General features: G+C 42.9%; 1 long non-coding RNA gene across 1 annotated transcript in view; it reads right to left on the reverse strand.

Annotated features, from left to right (window-relative positions):
- Positions 1 to 5,435: 5,435 nt before the first annotated feature.
- LOC121092015 overlaps positions 5,436 to 22,706 on the reverse strand; it is a 71,302-nt gene continuing 54,031 nt past the window's right edge. The window contains exon 3 of the long non-coding RNA XR_005829148.1: positions 5,436 to 8,355. This is a non-coding gene — a long non-coding RNA (uncharacterized LOC121092015). The remainder of the gene's footprint in view (positions 8,356 to 22,706) is intronic.

Here is a 22,706-nt window from a genome sequence, read left to right on the forward strand (position 1 = left end):
TATTAGTCCATGTAGAATTTCCTAAAGAGCCAAATTTGCAAAAAAGAAAAAAAAATCTTGAAAAGCCAGAAGAGAGCCTTTCCAAGTAGAAATTTAAAAATTTAAGGTCAATGAGAACCCTTGCAGTGTTAATGTTGAACAGGCCTTAATACCTGGTGCGTGATAAGGAGTGACGATTGCTGCTTGACCTTGGGCTTGAGCCTAATGTTGAGAACAGGCATGGTCACAGTAAGCGGCTCATGTGATGAAATGTCAGGTGCTGAATGATTTTGGCTAATTTGATTGCTCATTTTGAAGAAATTAGATGTGACAATATTAGTGTGAAACAGTGCCTGTTCAGGGCCTCTATCCCTCTGTCCTTGAATCAAGGGACATGCCGTTGAGATGTATCTGTTCTTCTTGGTTTCTCATGATCTCCAACCTTGCAGCCCATGGAAAGCTGGACGGCACATGTGTGGCACCTCAGCTCTTACCGTGGCAGCAAGTTGTTGACCTGGGATTGGAGCTTTGCCCCAGGGAGAAGCAGAATCAGGGAGGGAGTAAAGTCCCTATTGAAACTGTCCATAAATCTTGGCAATATTCGTGAAGTGGATGGCAGGTCATGCAGAACACGCATACACTTACAGTGGGTAAAGGTGAAAACCCTCCAATCATGTCAGTACAATTATACTCCAGAATCCAAAGGAATAATCAGGCTTATGGGAGAAATACCTTTCCATTTCCACGGCCAGCTAGGTGTGAAGGACCCTAGAAGAAGGGCGGCATTAACCTGCCTTGTTAATACTGTGAGCTGAGATGTCAAGCTTATCAGCCCTTCCCTTCCACAAGTATGCAAGATGGATGTAGGTTCTCAGCGAGTATATTCCCCTAAGATCAATGACCTGGTTAAGGCTAATTATCACACACTCTCACTCTAAATTAAAAAGGACCTTAGTAACTGAAAGCCCTGTATGATTAAGTGGCTTCAAAGATTAACTGTGATAAGAGTGGTATGGTGCTTCCAGGTTTCCTCAGTGCTACATATTTGTCACTCTCTGGACCCACCACACGGACCTTGGAGCTCTGTTTCAAAAGGTCTGCAAAGTGAATTAGTGGTCATTTATCAGTTGGGAGTGGACAAACCAAAGAATGCTTATGAGCACCAGCTTTGTCTATGCAACAGAAGTTTGATGCCTGGAGTGTTAGCTGAGCTAGTCAGCCTGGCGCACTTCCAGCAGCACCCACCTTGTGCCTATTGCCCGGGCTGTCACCCATGAGCTGATCCCCGGGCAGCCTTTAGGAGATTTCCCCCCAGACCCTGACTTTGTGTGAATGCTGAAGGCACAAACGGCTCCAGGTTTATACAGTGGGCAGGTGCAGAATATAGCACCAGCGAGACACCCCACCGCCTACCTTTGGTCCTGGCTTACACAGGAGGTTCCCTGTAGAGGCAGCAGCTTTGCACCCCTACAGCTGCTCCTACGCAACGGGTGAAAGGAAGTGGCCTTGGAGAAACAAGGCTGGCAGCTATTGGAAATTATTTCTGCACAGTCCTACAACAGGGAAGATAATAGCCTGAGAACAACCCTCTAGTCTCAGAGCGAACGTCCAGCTGGAGCAGAATAGTCTTTCTGTCCACAGCTAGTAGTGGGTGCTTAGAAATGAATATAAGAAAGAGAAAAAGCAAAGAAAGCAAATTCCCTGCCAATGCCCCTCCTCATTTTTCAGTAATCTGCAGTTTAAAGAGTCCCAGATTGGAGCTTGGATCCACTTCACTGTGCTTAATAAGCCCTTGATGTACTTTTCTTCCATGAATTTGTCTAATTGCTTTTTGAACCCATTTATACTTTGGGCAATGAGCTCTACGGTTTGATTGTGCTTTGTGTGTAGAAAAGGACTTCCTTTTGTTTGTTTAAGTCTATGGCCTGATCCGTTTATTTCGTGCCGCTTATTTCTGCCTTACAAGAAACAGTGAATAATTGTTTGCAGTCGCTTCCTCCACGCTATTTATGATTTTATGTAACCATACATACACCCCTCGCTCATTTTTTTTCCATTTTGATGAACCCTAGCCTTTTGATTTCTGTGCGCAGGACCTGCTCCATACCCATCCGGTTGTACTTGCCAGCCATCTCTGGGCTCCTTCTATTTCTACAGCAATGTTGTCTGAGATGGCACACCCAGAACAACCGGGATGTAAGCCATTTGAAGCATAATGACTTTTTTTCTTTTGCAGTCTAGATCTTCCCTAATTACTACTAACATACCCTGTGTGCCTCTTTGACCTCTGCTGAACATTGAACTGAAAATTTATGATTCCAAGGTAACTCCAGAGAGACACAAGCTAATTTGGAACCCGTTTCTATGTATTTACAATTGAAATTGATTTTCCTCATGTGCATCACTTTACATTTATCAGCACAGAATATCTTCTGGTCTGGAAGGGCTGTTACCATTTACTTTGTAAAAAACTGTTCTGAAAGTTTTTCTACTAGCATTTCAAATAAAGAATGCTTCAGATTCATTTCTCTTAAACTACTGACCTCCTCCCTGGTGAACTCCGATAAAAGAATATATTAGGCTTTTCCACTGTAGCCTTTTCTTCCTTGAGCACCCATTACACCCTAATCATGAACTGCCAGTGTAAAATATCTGACAAGTTTCTTATTTCTGATGTGCTTGAGTTGTTACTTCAATTGCCTCTTAAGAGTTGTTTCTGAAAATCTTTTTTGCCCTGCCATATGACGAATTTTATATTGAACTTGGCCAAGTTTTCTCTTTTTTGTTTTCCTCTTTTTGGCCCATCCACTGCTTTTCAGTGGATGTCTTCTACTTGAAGTATCTTTTTTTAAATCTGCAGCTGAAGCAAACAGCCCTTTTCCTTGTACTCGTTCCTTCTGCAATTTTTGATGCTATAAATTTTAGTGAGCATCTAATGTGAACTTTTAAATAATTTTCATGCCACAGAAAAAGTTTTTACCCTCTTAGCTGTTGATATTCTGCCTCATTTTTTATGAAGTTGGCTTTCCTCAAGATAAATGCTAATGCCACTGAAGTGAAGGTTTTGTTTGTTTCTCAGTCCTACAAAGACTGTTTAATTGAATTAGATTGTGCTTATTATTACAGACTGTTTCTTGAATAGCTGTCTCTCAAATCCAGAACTGGATAAGGAGTTGTTTCTCCTCCTGCAGGATCTCAGAACTCTGTATCGACTTTCCATGTTCATTGGGTTCCTGCATTAACAGGACTGCAGAGCTATGCCTAGCTGGGACATGGTTTCTTTTCAGGATAAAACAGCTCAAATGTTGAATAACTGCGTTAGCACATAGGCAGTCTGAGATCTTCCTTGGGGTGTTTTGGGTTGATTTTTTGTTCCGCAATTTTGTTTTTTTCTTTATTAGTAATTCACAGGACTAGGTTTCCAGAAGAAGATGCATATATTGCATATCTCCATGCTGTGTTCTTGCCACAGCTTACATAGAAGAGATGGATTCTCAGTGTGCTGATGCCCAGGTTTTTTTCTAAAATTAGATGTAGCAGCGTTTCTTAAGACACTCAGAAAATCACCGACCACTTCTGAGTGTCTGTAGTTACATTGTCCATGTCTTTTCTTTCTGATTTCCTTAAGAACTTCCCACTATTCTGCCACTCTATAGATGGTATTTTTTAAATCCCCAAATGTACGAGGCTTGTGTTGTCTATACCAGTGTTCCCTTAAAGTTGGCTCTACTATCTGATGCAACAAATATTGCTCAGAACTACTAAGACTATAAATCACTAGGAGAATGGCCTGAACCCAGTAGCAAATTATCACAGGCAAACTTATAAATCTGTAAAGACTTACATGTTGTACTTGAGCTCAAATTCAAACCTTTAATATGTGGGCCCCTGTACATGGCATCAGCTGGAAAGCAGAACCTTTCTCTGTAACCCTTTAATAAATCAATTCCTTTATTTTTAGTAGCAGCTTTAACTGCCAACAGTTATCTGTCATGCATGGCCTGTCTGGTCTTCTTCACTGTCATACCAGAGCACTCATATTAAATAATATACCGGCATCATGTTTTTGTAAGAGGATTTTGATAAGAAATAAGGGGAGAGTGATAGCACTGCCATGAAACTCCTTTAAGAAGAGCTGCATTTACCCATTATGTACCAGAATTAGCTTTGCCAGCGTGTTTCCAAGAACAGCTGCTATTTGTGGCTATGGCAGCCCTACATCAGTTGGAGCATTCAGCAACTGCCCCTTCTCTCTGCACTGTAGCACTATCAGCTATTCAGGTGGTGGGTCCTCACACAGGCATCCAGCAGCACTGTCCGCTGTTGTATTCCTGCTATCTCCTTCTTTGCGCAGTGCTGGGCAAGAAAAATGGTGGGATATTTCATGCCATTGACAAATGGTGCCAGGATTCAGCTGGCTGAGCTCATTTCCACTCTAGCCTTGAGCTGGTTTGAACCTCCGTCTCCGGTATGGAGAGTTTTAGCATATCTGCTGCCCTTTGCTACCTGCTCCAAGGTCAGACCTACTAAAGAAAGGATCTGCATTAATTGTCATGGGAAAAAAGGGGATTTCAAAGTAACTGTCAAGAAATGAAAAGGCTGGAAACACAAAGCAAATAAATTAGACTACTTTCAACTACCCACTTAATGTTTCTATACTGCCCGTGTGCCAGGGAAGGGCTCCTGGGCTGCGCCTTGCCAGTCCCCGGACTCTGAAAGGCCAGAGGGAGTGGCACACAGAAGCACATAAAAAACATAATTGTTTTCAATTTTCTCTTTTCAAGTGGAATTTTATGATCAGGGTGCAGGGTGATCTGCAAGGCAAGTTGGCAGTGGTTCTGGGCCAAACATAATTTGGGATGGCTGCCCCAGAAATACTGGAAGCAGACGGAGACATAAAAACGCTCTGCATGCAGGTCGAAAACTAAGCACAACGTTTGTTATTCTGTCTGTCGTAGTCTGGCGAGATGCTGGGATAATAAGAGGTGGGAAAGCATTGTTTCTGCTATTGATACAGCATGATTACTTTTTCTTAGAATGTTTCTCTTTAGAAAAGATGTATAAAATTGACAAAGGCAATCTATGCATTCCCAGCTAAGGTCTGCAAAATTACGGGCTGCGACCTAAAAGGTGGCGTAGCAGAAATGCAGTGGGATCGGCTCTAGCAGTGACATATGATATCCCACCAGCAGAATTCTGATGGTAGCGAGCGAGAAGGACAGGAGGAGGGATGCACTGCCTAGGATGAGAGAGCTGCTATTTATGCACAAAATACATTAATAATCAACAATTATGAGAAATGAAACAGAAAACTCACATGGCAGTTTAATAGGATTTTGGTAACATCTGATGTACTTATGAAGTTTTGCACGAATCCGACAAGGACTCCAACAAATTCCTTTTCTTGTTTTAATGGAGGTTAAACAGATTTAAGCAAATCTTAGGGCAGATTTATTAAATATTATGTAGATTTTTACAAACCCACTGGAGATTCAATAACAGTTATTTTTGAGTTAGCAAATCTTTCCTTGTGCTTGTTAGAGATCTTGGTAGATTAAACAAGGAGCCAGGTCTAGCAAATGTTGAAATTTAATATTTAGAGTCAGACTGAATAAACCATGGGTGGATTTTGCAATGACGTGTTCAAGATTTAACAAATATTGTCTCATCTCAAGAAAATAAATGTTAAATAAGGATGAAGCTAATAAGTTTCAGCAAGACAAGAGCTCCATTTACAAATCTTTTATGTATTTAATAAATACATTTATTAAATGAAGTGCAGTGCTCATTGGAGATCGTATCGATGTAAGAAATTCATCCCCACTACAACTTAGTCAGACTAATTCCCTATTTATTAAATGTTCTTGAGATTTAGAGAGTCCACATCAAGCTTAATGTGCATCTGGGAGGCTTGGTAAAGCATTTGTAAGAAATGGCAGACAGTGGCAGCCTTCAGGTTAGGAAGCATCTTTATCTTTTTTACTTATGCAGCATCCCAGGAAAGGGACATCTGAAGGAAGGAAGAGTCATTTTGAAATGAAAGGGTTTCTAATATTAATTTTGTGTGGAAGAGAAGCTTCTGGAGAAGCTTCATGGGAGAAAGGGAAGCTCATATCCAAAAGCAGGAGCACAATGAAGTAACTGGAGGTGTGGTAGCTGTGAGATTATATGAACTTGGCACACTGGGACAGACACCAGCAAGTATCTGGGACACTGAATATTCAGCATTTTTACCATCAGGGAAAAGATATATCCTGCAGATTGCAGTGGACTGACCCCTTAGCCGTAGCGCAGGTGGAACAGCAGGGCAAACATCTGTTAGTCATTTGTCTTCCTCTTGCTTTAACTGCGATTTCTGTTCCTGGCCCACTCAGCTCTTGGCCGCCTTGCTGAGGCCAACAGAGAGGTGGTGAACTCTCCTGGCCATTTTACTTGTGGACATCTATCCTCTGGGAGCTGGAGTGAGCCTCTCAGGTCATGTTTGGGGTCCCTGGAGAGCCGATAGATGGTGCCAGGGCTCAGCTGCTGCCGCTCTGCTGTGTACTGCTCCTTGGAGGACATGCATAAATTAGAGCTACATTCCCACTGATGACCCCAGGCATGGTTTGGTGTCTCGAAATTCACACTGCCCGATGTCACCATGCTCTTCTCTATGGCATTGCAGCAGCACACGCACTGTTCCCAGAGCACTAACACTTCCATGGTGCTTTCAAAGCTTGTCTACATGAACACATATATTTGTGGTGTGATTTGATAGGCCTGGGACAAATGTATTTGACCTATTTTCACATCTAGCAAATGTCCTTTGGAATAAAAATTTTAGCGGTGATGTTTGTGAAGTGGAAATCTTGAATTCTGCTTGGCATAGGTAGTTCAAAAGACAGTGTAAATTAACGGAACAGAACAAAACCACATCATTTGCAGTCAGCAACCTGCACTGGGACATTCCAGGTTTCTTGGAGACTAGAGGGCATCACTTCATGGCTTGACAGCGGCATCATCCTTTTTACAAATGACGTAAATGGAGCAGCAATGCATAGTCCATTTCGCCTGGGTTCCCCTTGCCTGTGCCAGTACCAGGTCTCAGCACACATGCAACTGGTCCCACCACTTCCCAGCCTTGCAGTGCCCATCTCACAGAGGAGGTGCTGTTCCTGACTGTTTCACAAGAGAGTGTTTTTGGCAGAGCATGTGGAGTGTGGAATCCTTGCTGCCTGCAGCCCATCTTGAGAGAGTCTCCACCATCTCTCATAGAGGGGGACAAAGCCAGGAGACCTCAGTAAAACAGGGGGAGTCCAGCAGGAATGCACACTTAATACAAACAGGACTTCTGTTTCAGAGCAGATCAGCAAAAGAGATTTCCCAACAGCAGAAAATATATCTCTCAGAGGAGATAATCATTATAATTGAAATCAGAAAACCCTCAAGTATCTTTGTGCATACAGTAATAACACAACATTTAGAATCACAGTGGGATTAATAATGGGGGAGCACCGTTCCGCCACTTGTGGTCTGTTTTGTTCGGGGGGGGACCGGGGGGGTGAGTTGCACTGCCATTGCAGCAGTCCCCAGGGATGGCTCCTGCCAGGCTTCACTCCCAGACCCTTTGCTGGGGGTGAAGGTGGGGTGGCAACTGGTTTCCCATTCAGTGGAGGAATGACTAGAGAACACGCTGCAACCCCTGGCATGATGGAAACAAAGCTATTTAGCATTCTGTCACTCCACATGGGAAGAAAAGAAAAAGCACAAGAAATCTGGGCTGGGATTCAGCTCACACTAACCTTTGCAGGGACAATTATAAAATGCAAATACTATGGACACTTTCTTAACTCAGCAAATCTATGTATTATCTGCCTCTTGTTCTTTTATCAAGCATCTATTTAAAGAGAAAATTCATCTCCATTTCTTTTTTCTTTCGCCTCCCACACTCCATGATGTTAATACAAGTTGTCCATCAGGTTCCTCATCAGGTTCCACCATGGCAAAGCAATATGACTCCTAAACGCTACTGTGTCACGTCTGATAACTACGATGACACTGCTGGGCAAATCCTTGTTTTGAGCAGCTTTTTACAACATGAGGGTTTGTGGCAGGTGAGGACTCCTCATTTTACAGCAGGAACAGAGAGAAACCCACACATTTTGCCAGAGCAACTCCCACGTCTTGGCAGGGAGCCACCAACTAGATTATCCCATAGCCATTCAACAAGCAAGCAAGATGTCCTAAAGAAGCAAATGTCTCTTGAGACGGTCACTTTTATTTCTAAACCACCCTTACCCTGGGTTTACATCAGCTCTGACTACAGCATCACCTGCTGCTGATCCCTTCGTTCTTGGCCAGAGTCTGAGGGAAGCTCAGTCCTGTCCGGTTCAGAGCCTGCAATAGTGAAAAAAAGCTCAGGTTACCACGATGCTAAACAAATATTAAAAACCAGGCAAAAAGCCCTGAATACCAGGGGGAAAAAGGTATACAGCTGGAAAAAGCCTGTCCTCCCAAACCCAGACAGATGGGGTCTTTGCTTGCTGTTAAACCTGTTTCATTCGTCACAGTGCGGACAAACTTGACATGACGACCCTCCTGCTAGAAAAGCTGGGACTCCCTTTACCAAGCCGGAGGAGCCAGTTCTTCCAGGTTTTTCAGGAAGATGGCTATGCCAGGCAGTTACGCAGCAGGTGTCAGCAGTGACGCATAAAAGCAGACAAGCGTGTCTCAGTATTCCCTGCCTGCCCGCCCCTCTTCCTCTGCCATTTACATCATGTGTGAATTAGCAGAGTATTTTGCTGCCTTCAACAGCATTTTGAAAATAGATCACCCAAAATTAAGGTTACTTTTCTCCCTTTCTGATTAGCCTTGGGCTGCTACCATATCTCAGGGGTGGAAATAAAATTTAAATGAGGTTCAACAATTAATAGGAAATTTTCTTTAAGATGCTGTTACGTTCTTGCTTCTAAGATCTATTTCCTTGCAGCAATCACCTTTAAGAGTCTCTATTTAATTCAGGTGACAGGTCCAGTGGAGTGAGACATGGGTAAATCTGAAGCTTAAAGTTAGAATAAAACAGAAATCGAATGAAATTGGGTTTTACACTCCGCCTTTCACACTGGGCGCATTGTTATTCACATTTATCACCGTCTATAAAAGATGCAAGAAGAAGACTAAAAAAGCAGGAAATGAAATGCCAAAAAAATAACTGTCTTTAAATGATGAGCAGCTGAAGAAAACCAGAGAATTCAGACTAAAAAGGACACCCTGAGATAAAGCCCTGAATGCTGGATTTGTTAAAGGGAGAGAGGAGCTGGAAGACATAGTGGGATGTGGGAATTTACAAAATTATACACAGTGAGAATTCAGCTAATTCCTAACTCACTTAATCTGCAGACCCAATTATCTTCACCCCATCAAAAAGCCCTCCACAACAAGCAAAATAAACCCAGAAAACAACCCACCGTAACATTTCCTTCCCATTTTTTTGCCAGTGTTTAATAGCAGAGTGCTCTGCTGAGATTTCCCAGCACTAAGAATCTATTACTTTTAACTCAATATGCCACAGTACTTTTATGAGTATGCTAACTAGCACTGTAAATAATTGAAAATAAGTGATACTTGTTAAAATAAATGAACAAAGTGTATTATGTAATGCAGTATCTTTGATTTTTTTTTATTGTGTTTGATTGCTAATTTGCAAAATTCTGCACTTCCAAATACATCTCTTAGTCATTAGTGGAACTTGTTCTGACCTGCTTCATGAATAGAAATGACTGTACGGTTTCAATATCAATAAAATAGGGGATTGCATGGCTATGGAATATGTCAGTTAAAGAAGAGGAAAGGAGAGGAGTTGCTGTTGTTATGTAGTTTAGAAATATATCACTTTTTCCTCATCCTCCTGAAACAGGAATGCTTTGCAAGTGAGGGCAATGGGAGAAAGAGGGGTTTGCAAAATTCTAGTCAGAGATATTTCTTCTACATGGGGCACAAATTTGGTTTAAACTTTAACCTCTCTGCTTTTATTTTTGTTGGTGGGGATGGAATGGAAGAACAATGTCATGAGTTATTTTTTTCTGAAGAAAGGAGATTTTTGAAAGAAGTAGCAGGCTGAGCTATTCCTTCCCTGTGTCAGCAAACACCATCACTGTAACAGAGACACCAGGGTGAATGCCTTCAGCCTGGTCTTGTGATCCATGCTGGCCAAGAGATAATATATAATATCAAGTCAAGTGTACCAGAAACCAGTTTATGGCTGCGCCAGCAGCCACCCCTCAGCCTGAGGAACCGCTGGGACCCTGCCCCAGCAGCGCACTGCACAAGCAGGCACCACGCTGCAAGCAGCAGCTCCTGGCTGGGGTAAAGGATCTGTATGTACTGACTCAGTTCCTTAACCAGGGTCCCTTTTTGTGTGCCTGCATTTACATCCAATGTCCATCGCTACTCACGTTGCATATGCTCATGTCTTCCCTTTCAAAACCTGCTCGTTATTTTAGAGCCTTACTGCTGATATCAAACAGGAAGGTTTTCTCTCCTGTGCAATTACGGACATCACATTTGGAAGAGACTTCAGCAGAGCAGCGGAACCATCCCATTGCCCCAGAGCAAGATGAACTCTCCTTATGTCATCCCTGACAGATGTCTGTCCCATTTAAAGACTACCAGGGACAGGAACTCTACTGTATTCCTGGTGCTCTGCTCTCTTCATCACTTGAAAGCTTTTCCTGATATCTGTTCTGAGTCTTTCCTGTTGCAATTGATTCCTATTTCTACTTACCCTACTAACTCTGAAAGCGGAGAACAGATTATAGCCTTCCTAAGTGCCTTTTTAATGTTATTCAAAACTTAAGTTCCCCACCGAATTTTCTCTTCTTTCCACTGAACCATCCCAGGCTGTTCAGTCTTTGCTTGCAGGTCATGTTCCGGAGACTTTTGATCTTCCTGCTTTCCTTTGGTCTCTCCCCAGTCACTCTGCCTGTCCCTTGAAGTGTGCATTAAAACCTTACGCCAATTGCCTAGGAAAGCCTCCGATACACCAGGTTTTTTTGCTCCTTAAAAGAGAGCAAAGTCATATCTCGTAGCCTAAGATTTCTATTCCAGGCTTCCACATTTTGAGCAAGCAGGTACAATGAAACCATCTCTACAGCGTCCAGCCTGGCCACCTTCAGTTGCTCACTTTAGTCAGAATAAAAGTTGGCTACACTCAGTCAAGCCCAACCAGCTTGAGCAGACCATGTTATTAAGGACTCCAAGATCTGACCCTGTGTCCTAGATCATGTGAGCGACCTCAAGATGTACCAGAAAACAGCCTATTAGCTAAACTGCCTCATCTGCGTTTTTTAATAAAGGAGTGTTTCACAGTGAAAGAACTCCAGCAGTGTGTCAAATATTTTTTCCCTATATATGAATTTCTATGAGCCGTATGGAAAGGAAGAGGGGGAGTGCACCAAATCTCCATATAAAGCCTCTTTGCTGTGATAACAAGGATTCAAAATTCCCTTTGCAGACAGAATCTAAAAGGTTAAATGTGCCAGTGGAGCTGCCACTGTCACCCCCCCAGTTTCCCCCCAAAACAGCTCATTTTTTCGACAAAGCCAATTATCTGAAAATGACAGGAAATGATTAGTCATGTTAATTAAAAATAATTTTCTTTCCCACTCCTAAAAAGGTCAGATCGTCAGCTGTATGGAAAATTGAGCCTTCATGCAGTTTCATTTGATTTCCCATTCAAAGTCTAATTAGTTACAATTTGTTGTTAAAAGAGATCTTTTTTTTTTTTTTTTTTTTTTGATAAAGACCACAATTTTTGTCCTCTCCCTAGTCATTATGAGGCTGATATTATTGTACTGGATATCTATATGATTTCATTGTGGCTAGCCCAGAAAATAATGAACAAAAGCTCACCCAGAGAGGTGTATTTGAGACCGTTTCTGTGCCTCTGTGATGTCCTCCAGCCTGAGAGGGTTCTCCAGCTGGATCTGTGACTGGGAGAAACCAGGCAGGCCCCCTGGGACACTCGGCAGCTTGTCCCTGTTTTGAACTTCTGGAGAAGTTAAAAGATAAAGATGATACTACAAAACAGAGGCCATCCTGCAGGAAACCGAATAGGGAGAGCAACATCTGGGTGGGGGAAATATGGTTCTTGTCCTAGTCCTGACTTGGTTTTCCATGTGTCACCGTTGGTGAGGAATAAGCAGTATTGGGTAGAGTTCAGCCAGTTTTTGAGGTTATTGCCCGGCAGCTGCCTGCTGCCTTGAGTCGATGCTTCCAGCCCCTCCTGTTATTTTTCAGTGTCTTGTCTGGGTGACAAGAGCCACGTGGCTCCGACAGGCTTTTGCTAGCACATTTGCTCAGTCAGGAGGAGTCAAAGTGCATCATCCACAGGCAGTTTCCTCATCATTAGATTTTCTTATTCCTCCAGCACTAACGATCTCACTGGCAAACACCAGTGCTGGTTATTTTAACTAAGTGATGCAGAGGATGCAGCCCTCAGGCGAGGCAAATTGGCAGTCCCATCCCCATCCCAATCATTACTGGCCACTGTTGCTGTGCCTGAGGACACTAGACCAGGAGCCCCATGCCTCATCATGCTATCGCTGTACAGGAGTATAAAAACAGCTTTTTATTATGGGCACAGAGGGAAAAGACAGGGTGGAACTGGTGAATGAGTAGGGGAGGAGAGAAAGTGCAAAGGCTTGTGGTCATCTCCAACCAACAAGAACTGGAACAACACGAGGCACTTGCACCAAAAGCCTCACAGTCAGAGGGTTTCCTGACTGCACTTACTTCCAAAAAAAAAGGTTTGGAAATACCATTAGGGCTACACCTGCTGTTGTGCTTCAAGACTGCTGAATACAGAGCTGAGGCAAGAGACCAACTGGGTAAAGCAGCAGCAGAGAATGGTGGAGAACGTTCATTTTAATTTCTCTGGTAGAGGGGACAGGGAAATTCCTGGGCTGACTGACTGGCTCTGCCCTTTGCTCATTCAGCCTGTAACTGCACTCCTCCCCCACAGCGGGTGAGCTAACTGGTGCCTCTGGCTCCTGTGTGCCAGGCACACCGCTGGCTGCTCCCAACCTTTCTGGGATAGAGATGCGTCCAGTGAAAAATGCATGTTCTTCTGTCTTCCATGGACAGTTTTCTTCAGATCATTCTTGCTTTTTTTCCCCCTCCCCATTCCTTTCAAGAAAATAAATCACATGACTGGTGACATATATGGAAAATAACACTGAAAAATAAGCACTCAAGTGTTTGGTTTTGTACAAACTCTACACAGACAATGCTGATAGGAGTGAACATTTACGACACTCAGCTGTAAAACATTGAGGCACTCTCTAGTCTCATAGGGACTACCCGACAGGCTGTGAGTGATAAATACCATTTTGGGAAACTCCTCAAAAGGAGAATTGATTTATTTAAAGATTTCCAGTCTCAGCTTGTCTTATACTGGAACCAGTGCTCTGTCCCTTTCCAGTTGCCTTGAAGTAGCTTACTTCCAAAGAAAATTGCCTTTCCTTTTAATGAGAATTTGTGCCTCTACATCTCCTCCCCCCTCCTGTGGGTGCGGCAAACCTGGGGAACAAATAGGAGTGTTATTACTGAAAATAACAGCTTAGAAGAGTTTCAGACTAACTCCCAGTGTCTTAATAGAGCCCGTCAACATGGAAAGACCATTGAGTAGCACAAGTCAAATGCGAAACCACTTAGCAGCGCAGCAGTGTGGGAGATTAAAATGCCTCTTTGCAGAATATAAAGGTCAGTGAGGCAGTAAACTCCTTAAAGGGGAAGACAATACATTTCATGCATGAAGGACCAAGCCTGGAAAGATATGTGTCAGCCACGTGTGTCAATAATCCGTTCTAAAGGAAAATATATTTATAGATACTATTTAGGGACTTAATGGCATGCAAAGGCAACGGCAGTCCTATGGCCAGCCACGGGCTCCCCAGCTGGGAAGAAAACGCTCAGAGGCAGAGAGCTATACCTGTTTTTCTGTGCCCTGCTATAAACCTACTGCTGACACCTGAGAGAGCAGCTCCTGGTGTGAGATACCAACCCATCCTGCCCCACTCCCATCTCCACTGGCCTCAGCCATCCAGGCTTAGCCACCTAATGGGATTGCTCATCGAATGGGCACATAAGCACGCGTGTATGTGCTAACATCCATCCTAAAGACTTTTAAGTTGCACTTGTCCACCAGATATTTGAATAAATCTGTGCAGCCAGCAAGTGGCGATGGCCTCGTCACACTGTGTGAGTCCACCTTGCTTAGCTAGTTGGAGTGCTGTTGAGCTCGCCTCGGTCCAGACACCTCCCTCTCCCGCACATTGGTGCTACCTTTATATCCTATCCAACTGGGAAAAAGCAAAACAGGAGCATTAAGGAGTTAGTTTTGATGTCACACCAAGCAGTGGTAGCATGTGAGCAAGTTCACCAAGGAGCTGAGGAATGCGCTAAGCACACCTAGTGTACTCACAAACAGAAACACGGAGGCAAAGGAAGGTGGAGAGTAGTTTGTAGAGGTGAATTCTCCTCTCGTTTGTGACCCTGTGAATCCAAAATTACATTACTAGTAAACATAGAAAGTTGTAGCAGAATTTATCCTTCTGCCTCTGTTTTCCAGCTCCATTTCCTCTGCATATTATTGATGATAATAATAACAATAATAATACCCAGCTCTTAAAGCTTTTCCAGAAAAAGCTGATGTCTCTAAGCCTGCTGCCAGCAGGGGATATGGAACAGCTTACTATGAGAAAATGCTGATTCTGAAAATCTGAATGTTTCAAGGGACAGTATCAATTTCATCTGACTTTTATTTAACATTCTGCTTGGGTAAGGTTGAAGTAGTTTGTTTCAGCCTCATCATGTTGGCTCTCATATGAATTATATTATACACCAACAAACGTTGCAATGAGGCAATTTTCAAAAGCAGTTTGGGGAAGGGAAACTTCATTTTATAAGAAATTTAAAAATGCCAGGGTCCTTTTTCAGAATTTGCTCAGTCTTTTCTGAAATTTCTCTAGGATGGAAAGAACAGAAACTGCAATATTTGGGGAGCACTAGGTGGAAGCCAGCAGCTTGATAAAGACAGTGATTTTGAGAGTGAGCTAGCCTATTCTAAAAGCCACCAGGGAAAAAAAAAAAAAAAAAGGCGGCTGAGGCTCCTGTGAAATACAGGCATCAGCTTTCCTGAGGACAGCTATGTCTGTGACTGTGTTTTTTGCCGTCTTTTTCAAGAACAAAACAGCCTTTTAGAAGTGGCTCGACATCTCTCAGCAGATTGGGCAGGACTGAGCACCGCCATCCCATGGACAGAGCACTGGACTAGCAGAAGGATCACAGAGGAGGCAGCGTGCTTGGAAAGGATGCCCAGAGCAGGGCTCAGGATCTCTCCCAGCATGGGAGGCACAGTCATCCAAGCTTCCTGGACCTGTGCAGCTGGGAAAGGCACTTTGCTGCCTGAAAAATGCTATGTCAACACCTAGCATCACCCCTGAAGGTACTGCCATCAGGACACTATTACCAGCTCAATGCATGCAGGCTGACATCTATACCACTGGCCTGCTCTGCATCCCTTAACAAATCGTTTCATCTCTGCCTTCTAACCACCTTCCTCTGGTTTTGTCCAATTTAGTTCTCCCTGAGGGCAAGAACTCCAGGTGGCTTTTTAGTGTCTAACACAACCTTGGTTAGCACTTCTAGGCAGGAATGCGTTACAGATAATAAACTTTAGCGCTTGGATGATGAAAATAGCCTGGAGTCTTCATTCAACATTGCACTCAACATGAGCGTATACGAGATCAGATCTTGCATTAGCTTGATCTTTGAAGTGGGTTTTGTGGCACTAAGAACTCAATGAAAACCATAAAACTAAGACATGAAATGCTCTGCCTGCCTCCATCCAGTCTTTGATTTGGATGTGAAACCACATGGAGACTGCACACTCGTCGTAAATACATTAGAGAGGCAAAACAGAAAACATCTCGAGGAAATGGTAAATGGGAAAAGGCTTCTGAATTTTTTTAATAACGCATGCTCTGTTTGAAGGATTTGCTGAGGATCTTGTTTATAACCCTGCTGCAAATAAAGTACTCCAAAATAAAAGCTGTTTGGTCCTTTCAAGCTAACAGCACTTTGTTCGCAACACATTAGTGGAACAATTTTAAAATAATGACTTAATTTCTTTTTTCTCTTGAAAGATGCTTTTTTGCAGTCAGAGGCTGGTTCTTTATTTTCTCAGTCTGCACTCTGATTCATTAGTACTAGTTGCATCTAACTTGTAGAGGTTTATTTGTTCAGCTAGAAATGGGACATTAACATTTTAAGAGAATGATGCATAGCTTTTAGAGATAATATTCTCTCTTCCTATTCTGCTGATGCTCTCCTAGAAAGTGCAGAATGCCACATTCTCTCCCTCCAAAATGATGAGTTTATTATAAACAGTTTAGCACTTGGGGCATAATTTTCTATTTTTTCCTTTTTTCCCCCCACTTTTTTTCTAATAAAAACACTTAACACTTTCTGCATGCATTTACTGGGCTGAAAAGCTGGAGACTGACAGTATTATTCAGACTCCAGAAAAAGGCACGGAGATCATGAGCCTTATCATCCATCCTACCCCTGGAGCCTTTCTAAAGGCAAGCCAGGGTCTCTTGCCACTCCTGCCTGTGCACGTTGACCGCGGTCGGGAGCAGTCACTTATGAGCACATCTGATATCCCATACCTGTGTCAGCAGCCACTGTGGCTCCAGAACACCTGAGTAGGAGTTAAGCATCTAAATCACTCCAAGATACTGTCCCACTGAGGGACGAGTGGAGTCCTGCAGTATGTGCAAAACACTGCACTGAAAGGGTGTTAAGGCTGTAGAAGCAAGTGTTTGCAAATTAAGCCATGCCATAATTACAAGCTCTACAGTCTGGAACTACAAGTGCTGCGACAGTCCATGTGCTTCTTGTTGTCTCTTTTACAGTTTGTGACTTGGCTGAAAGAAGGTAGGTGAGATACAGGCAAAACCTTATGCTTCTGATGCAGGATGATCTCCTCACCATCCGATTACATTCCTGCCTCTGTTGCAGAGTATGTGGACTGTAGAATTTTCCCATAAAATTACTGCTAGAATTTCTTAACATCAGTAAAGCAAAAAGATTCTACCACTTCAGATACTAATAAATGACTGAACATTGTGAAAAGTAAAAGTTAAAAACCAAACAAACAAACAACCCAGAATCCAAAACGAAAAAGGCAAGATCATCTGGCATACAATCAGGCACCTAAACAGTTTGCATTAAGCTATGCCATAAGCCTGTAGCTTATGCAACTATAGCACGACCTACCTGTGCCTTTTTAACTTAAATATTTACCAAAATACAAGTATTTCTAGCTCCTGTAGGCCTCTTGCAGAAATACATTTTCATTTTGCCTCTGGCTGCAGCCCAGACAGCACTCAAACCTCGGAAATCTGCCGGCAGTGGCAAATACACAGCTCCTTGCCCCGACCTGTGCTGCATCGTGTGCTCCCAAGGCAAGCTGCACCGTCCAGGCTGCTTGCTTCCATCTCCCAGGCACTGGCTTTCCACCCTCCAGCTTCCCAATCTCAAATACACAGTTGCATCTGCCAGGGTTAATTTTTGCAGCACCTTGAACCATCTGATTTCAAGAGGGGAAGCAGGGGCCTGTGACCAAATTGTCAGAGCTGGTAAAACACGGGGTGATTTAGGTCTGAGAACTGATCCTGTGGTCGGGGTCGAGAGACATCAGCTCCACTCCCTGAGCTACCGGCATGAGCTTGCATGTCCTGGGTAAACCACATTTTTCTGTAGAATCTTTCTCTTAACACTTTGGTCATGGGGTAGCCTCCACCTGGCTTTGAAAGCCACTGGAAAAAATGTTGCTGTATTTCCTACCACAATGGCCACAGGCACATATCGACTATCCTGTGACTGCGCTTCACGTCCAGAAGTCACAGCTGGCCATTTCCTAAAACAAAAGGACGTGAGACTTGTACTCTAGGTTTGAGAATGATCTGGTGGAGAAGGAGGAGCACAGCATTATTGCTGTGAGTAAATGTAGTATTTAAATGCATGTTTATTCAGAGTGGTTCAACGGCAAATAAACCTGAACACACTGGCTCCCTGGCAGCAAAGGGACATTGAAGGTGCACAGAGACTGGATTTGTCAGACTGGACAGATTCAGGCAGAGTAACAAGAATAAAAATGTGATTCTCATGAATTTCCTGGCTTTTATCAGTTTGTGTCATGCATAGTGCTGGTATTAACTGAATCTACATTCGTATCTGTTATTATCTATTTCGATGACCGAGACTAGCAATTAATAATAACAGCAACAGGAATAACACTGCTTTCTGAGATGAAAAATATCTGACACTGATTAAACTGCAAATCTAAATAATTGATATTAATTACATGAAGTTTTTAGCAATAATCTGCACAAAAGAACTCTGAAATTAGAGGATTAGAAACCAGAGATAATTCTCAGCAGCTGGTCCAGCAGCATTATGCAGACGTGTAGGTGACATAAAACCAAGGACTGTTATTCAGAGAGCTCTTCATCTTCCTTTACCCATGTTAAACTGGCATTTTCTGAAGTAAGATGTCCAGGCTGGCAGAGAAGGGATTACTTGGTCCCTGACAAATTAAAAATAAAATAATTTTAACTTTCTGTCTTTGAACAAGCCAGCATTCCCAGAAGATTTGCAGTAAAAAGGTCTTATTTTACTATTTTGGACCCTTCTTTCCACTCCCAATTTGCAATCTCAGGACAATGTATACACAATCAAAAAACACATCCACAGAGATGTGACAGGGCAGTGAATCCAGATGTCATGGACAGAGCTCAGATCTCAAAATCCACAACAATTTTTTTTAATATTTATCTTCCCTGGAAATACAGGGATTTATGCTAAAGCTGCAGCAGTGGGAACCTGGTGGGTAGATGTCAGACACCATCTGAGCATCTGGCCCCTTATTGTATTTTAAATGATACACATTTATAACTGTAAAGCAGACCGACAAGCGATACTGTCTAACATCACCATCACTAATAGCTCTAATAGCTCATGTATCCGCAGGCTGCTTCATCCTGTCCCATCTCAAAGCAATTTTGAGACAATGGGCCCAGCTCTTCCCAGATAGATATAAATGAGATGTATAGAAAAGGCACAATTCCCTCCATAACAATTAAATGATGCTGATCCCCTTTCCAGTCTGAGCCACCAGTCACCTAGTTGTACCCCAGAGAGGCAAATGACATGTAGAGATCCAGGGGAATTTTTCCATTTCTTTAAAACTCATTACTCTCGCCTTAGCAAATGGTTTAACACTGTATTATTTTTTTTTAGGGGTGCAGTCTTTTTAAGGAAAAAATGCTGAAATGTGCAAATGTGCAGAACAAGCCTATGCAGATCCATCATCTGCTGAGCCTTCCTGGTGAGGGTGCAATTCCCCTTGAAGTCAGCATCAAGAACCACCTTTCTCATAGGGAAAAATCCCGGGGTGCAGGCAGTATTAGCACATCCTTACCAAATACCTGCTAAGGCAGCCTTAGCACTTACAATTTTGAAAGCCACGTTATAGCTTATAAAGAGAGCTATGCAGACTTTGGATTTGACAGCTCCTAAAAAGCCTGTGCTCTGCCAGCATCCAGCTCCATACCTATATGTGCTCCAGAAAGGGATGTACCAGTGCATCCCTTTCTTCTTGGGCTGTGAGTGATGGGACACTGGAATTGGCCTCCTCCCAGCAAAGCAGAGGCCTAGAAATGCTCCTCTGGAAGGGAAAGGGAGGAAAAAGAAATGGGGCCAAACTAATAAGCACTGGGAACCCATGATATGACATGTTTTGGCTCTTTCCAAACTTAATGCAGTTTTTATATGTAGACATAAAAGCAAACATTTTCTAACTCCCCCCAAATAATCACCTGATAAACCCCCACTTTTGGAATTGGTCTGAGCCATCCATTACACCACTGCCATGAACTTTATTTCATACCACACCAGGGAGGAGACAGAGCAGTTGGAGTGCTCAGACATTACATGTAATAACTGGTCATAAAAATCAATGTAAAATTTAATGCAAAAGGTCTGTGGGCACCCAACCATTGGAATCCAGTGATAAGGCAGATGGAGAGCAGCACTGTGCTTTCCAGCAAGTAGTATATTTTCTTTAATGTTCCTGAATTATATGTATTACCGTTGCTGTTTTGTTCATCTACATACTAGTTAAATGTGTTGCAGCCACGATATTTATGTCTCTGGGTGGTTTTCGGTTGCAGTTTCCCGGACACAGGGTGTGTTTTGTATTCTGGATGGATCACATGGCAGGACCTGGGAGGGAGAGGAGAAATGTCTTTCTGCTGTTTTCTCTGGTGCTCCCTGATTGATATGCAGCTAATAGTCCTCTGTGTCCTACTCTTCATGGAGGGGCTGGGAACAAAGTTGTAGTCAACCGTGTGTGCCTGACCTAGACTGTCCTAAAGAGCAAAGGTTGCATTTACATGCAAGCTCAGTGTCACGTGTATCACTCAGATGGTCTTCAATGGAGTTTTGGTGCTCAGATGAATAATTTTATTTGAAATAATGTTTCTTGTCAGCCAGAGGATGCTTCCTAACACACTGGCTGCTTCACAATGTGCAGGAGAGAAAGGAGGGAAATGGAGCCTTGAACCCATCTGAAATAAATATTAGAAAAGAAAATATAATAGAAAAGACTAGCGGGTCATTGACCTTTGCTTCCAGCCTCACATGAACAGGCAATGGGCTGCTGAAGTTGAAGCAAAGGGCCATGTCTCTTCAGTTCCTCTCTGTCCTTGCCACTCAACATACAACTTTTCACACACATTCCCACAGGAATGAAGAAAAGAAGAAAGAGATTGTTTGGTTATATCTATTTTAGCATGCACAGGTGTTCAGATATGAAGAACTGAGACCAGAGAGATAGTTGATGCTCAGATGTATCCATAAAGTCAAAGAAATGGGAGTCCTATTTAATTGTAATGCTAGAGAATTACATTGTTCCTAAGCATTTGAGCAACAGGCTCATTTCAAACGACAGTAACCTGTAGAATGAGTCATTCTATTACATTCCTTTTAGATATACAGCTGCAGTGGCTGTGCGTGAAGTGTAAGTCTGGGGCATTTTCTCTTAGTTCTGGGAGCTGCTATTGATTTTACCCTGATAGATACTTGGCTCCAACATATGATGAAAAATCATTTAAAAGAGAAAGAGAAAAGAATTTGTAAGTCCTCACATTTGTGATTCAAAATGTTCCTGTTTGGATGTCACAGCAAAATTCCAAGGGGAAAAAAAAAAAAAAAGAAAAAAAAAAAAAAAAGGTGCCCAAAAGGGTGGGGGTCATTGCAGACAGACAGACTGGGAGAAGCTGAAACAAAATTTTGTGAAGCCATTTTACAGTGCAGCTAAAGTGCTCTGAAGTATTTATTAAAGCAAACAATTATGCTATCCTGTACTGTTTAAGGTTATTATAAAACTTGTATTAGAAGAGTAATTGCCTCTGGATGAGCACATGGCTTCGTCTGCTGGTAAAAAAGAGAGTATTTTCATAGGCTAATGATTTCTGTGTAAGAACTGGACTGCAGTGATTCAGTGAATGCAATAGCTGAATTTTCAGGCATAATCAGAAAGTCATTAGATAAAAGTCTGCCTCATACGGAAATATGAATGTGAGGTATACAACATTTGCTTTTGGATGCAGCACATGAGGGTGTGTCACACATATTAATACATATATATGTCAATGCCACCTGTGCATATATGCATTAATGGAGAGGGCCTGTCCTGCAGGTGCAGATGCCTTACCAGGCTTTTCCCACAGTACCCAAGCAAAATGTTAAGTTCTGCATCTTGGAAAACGTGCCCCCCTCAGCATATCCTGCTGGTGCTGCTTGTAAAAAAGAGCAGTTCAGCAAGTTCCACCCTGCCATAATAACGCTTTGCACTCTAAGATGAGCTGAGGCCTCTTTGAAGGTACCCCTGAAATCATGAGATCAGTTCAGACCACCTCATCTGACTAACGTAGGGCTCAGCAGAGATATTGAATACTCTCACAAACACTCATTCCATCACCTGGATGTGTTTGGGACTTTGGGGTGCCAGGGGGGTTGTTTATAGTGGATCAAGCTGCCATGGTTCTGTATAAAGGACTCCATGGTTCTGTTCCATTGCTTCACAATCCACAACAGGCAAGGAATCAGTGAAGCTGGTGGGAAAGCAGCAGAGTGGTAATGGAGAAGTGGATAAAGACAAGCATCTGGTGCAAGTGGTATTGAAACTCCCTTCTGAGGTGTTTTAAACATGACTTAACAACTGGAGACATTAAGCCTGGAGCTGTCTAGCACAATAAGCAAATGATATCCCCATTTCACAGCAAGGTAAACTCACACTCGAAGGAGCTGACTGGGCTGCTGGTTATTGCACAGCAAGATAGCAGTAGAACTAGAAAAGTATGTGGAGAGCAACCTACAAACTCCCCCAAGACCTCCCTGGTTGGGGCAGCAGAGAGGGAGGAAGCGAGCAGTGAGGAGGAGAGCAGAAGGATAGTAAAGAAAGCAAAGCACCATCTAACTTCCTAAATTGTGCTTGGCACTCAGGCATGTCACTAAATGTCATGGCTACCTCTTGGGGTCACTGCCTCGGAAGAGGCTGAAGTGTTGAAAACTCACTGGAGGGCTGCAGATAGAGGGGAGCGTTGGGACGGAAGCCAGCA

Source organism: Falco naumanni, chromosome 7 (assembly GCF_017639655.2).
Source record: "Falco naumanni isolate bFalNau1 chromosome 7, bFalNau1.pat, whole genome shotgun sequence".
Taxonomy (NCBI): Eukaryota; Metazoa; Chordata; class Aves; order Falconiformes; family Falconidae; genus Falco; species Falco naumanni.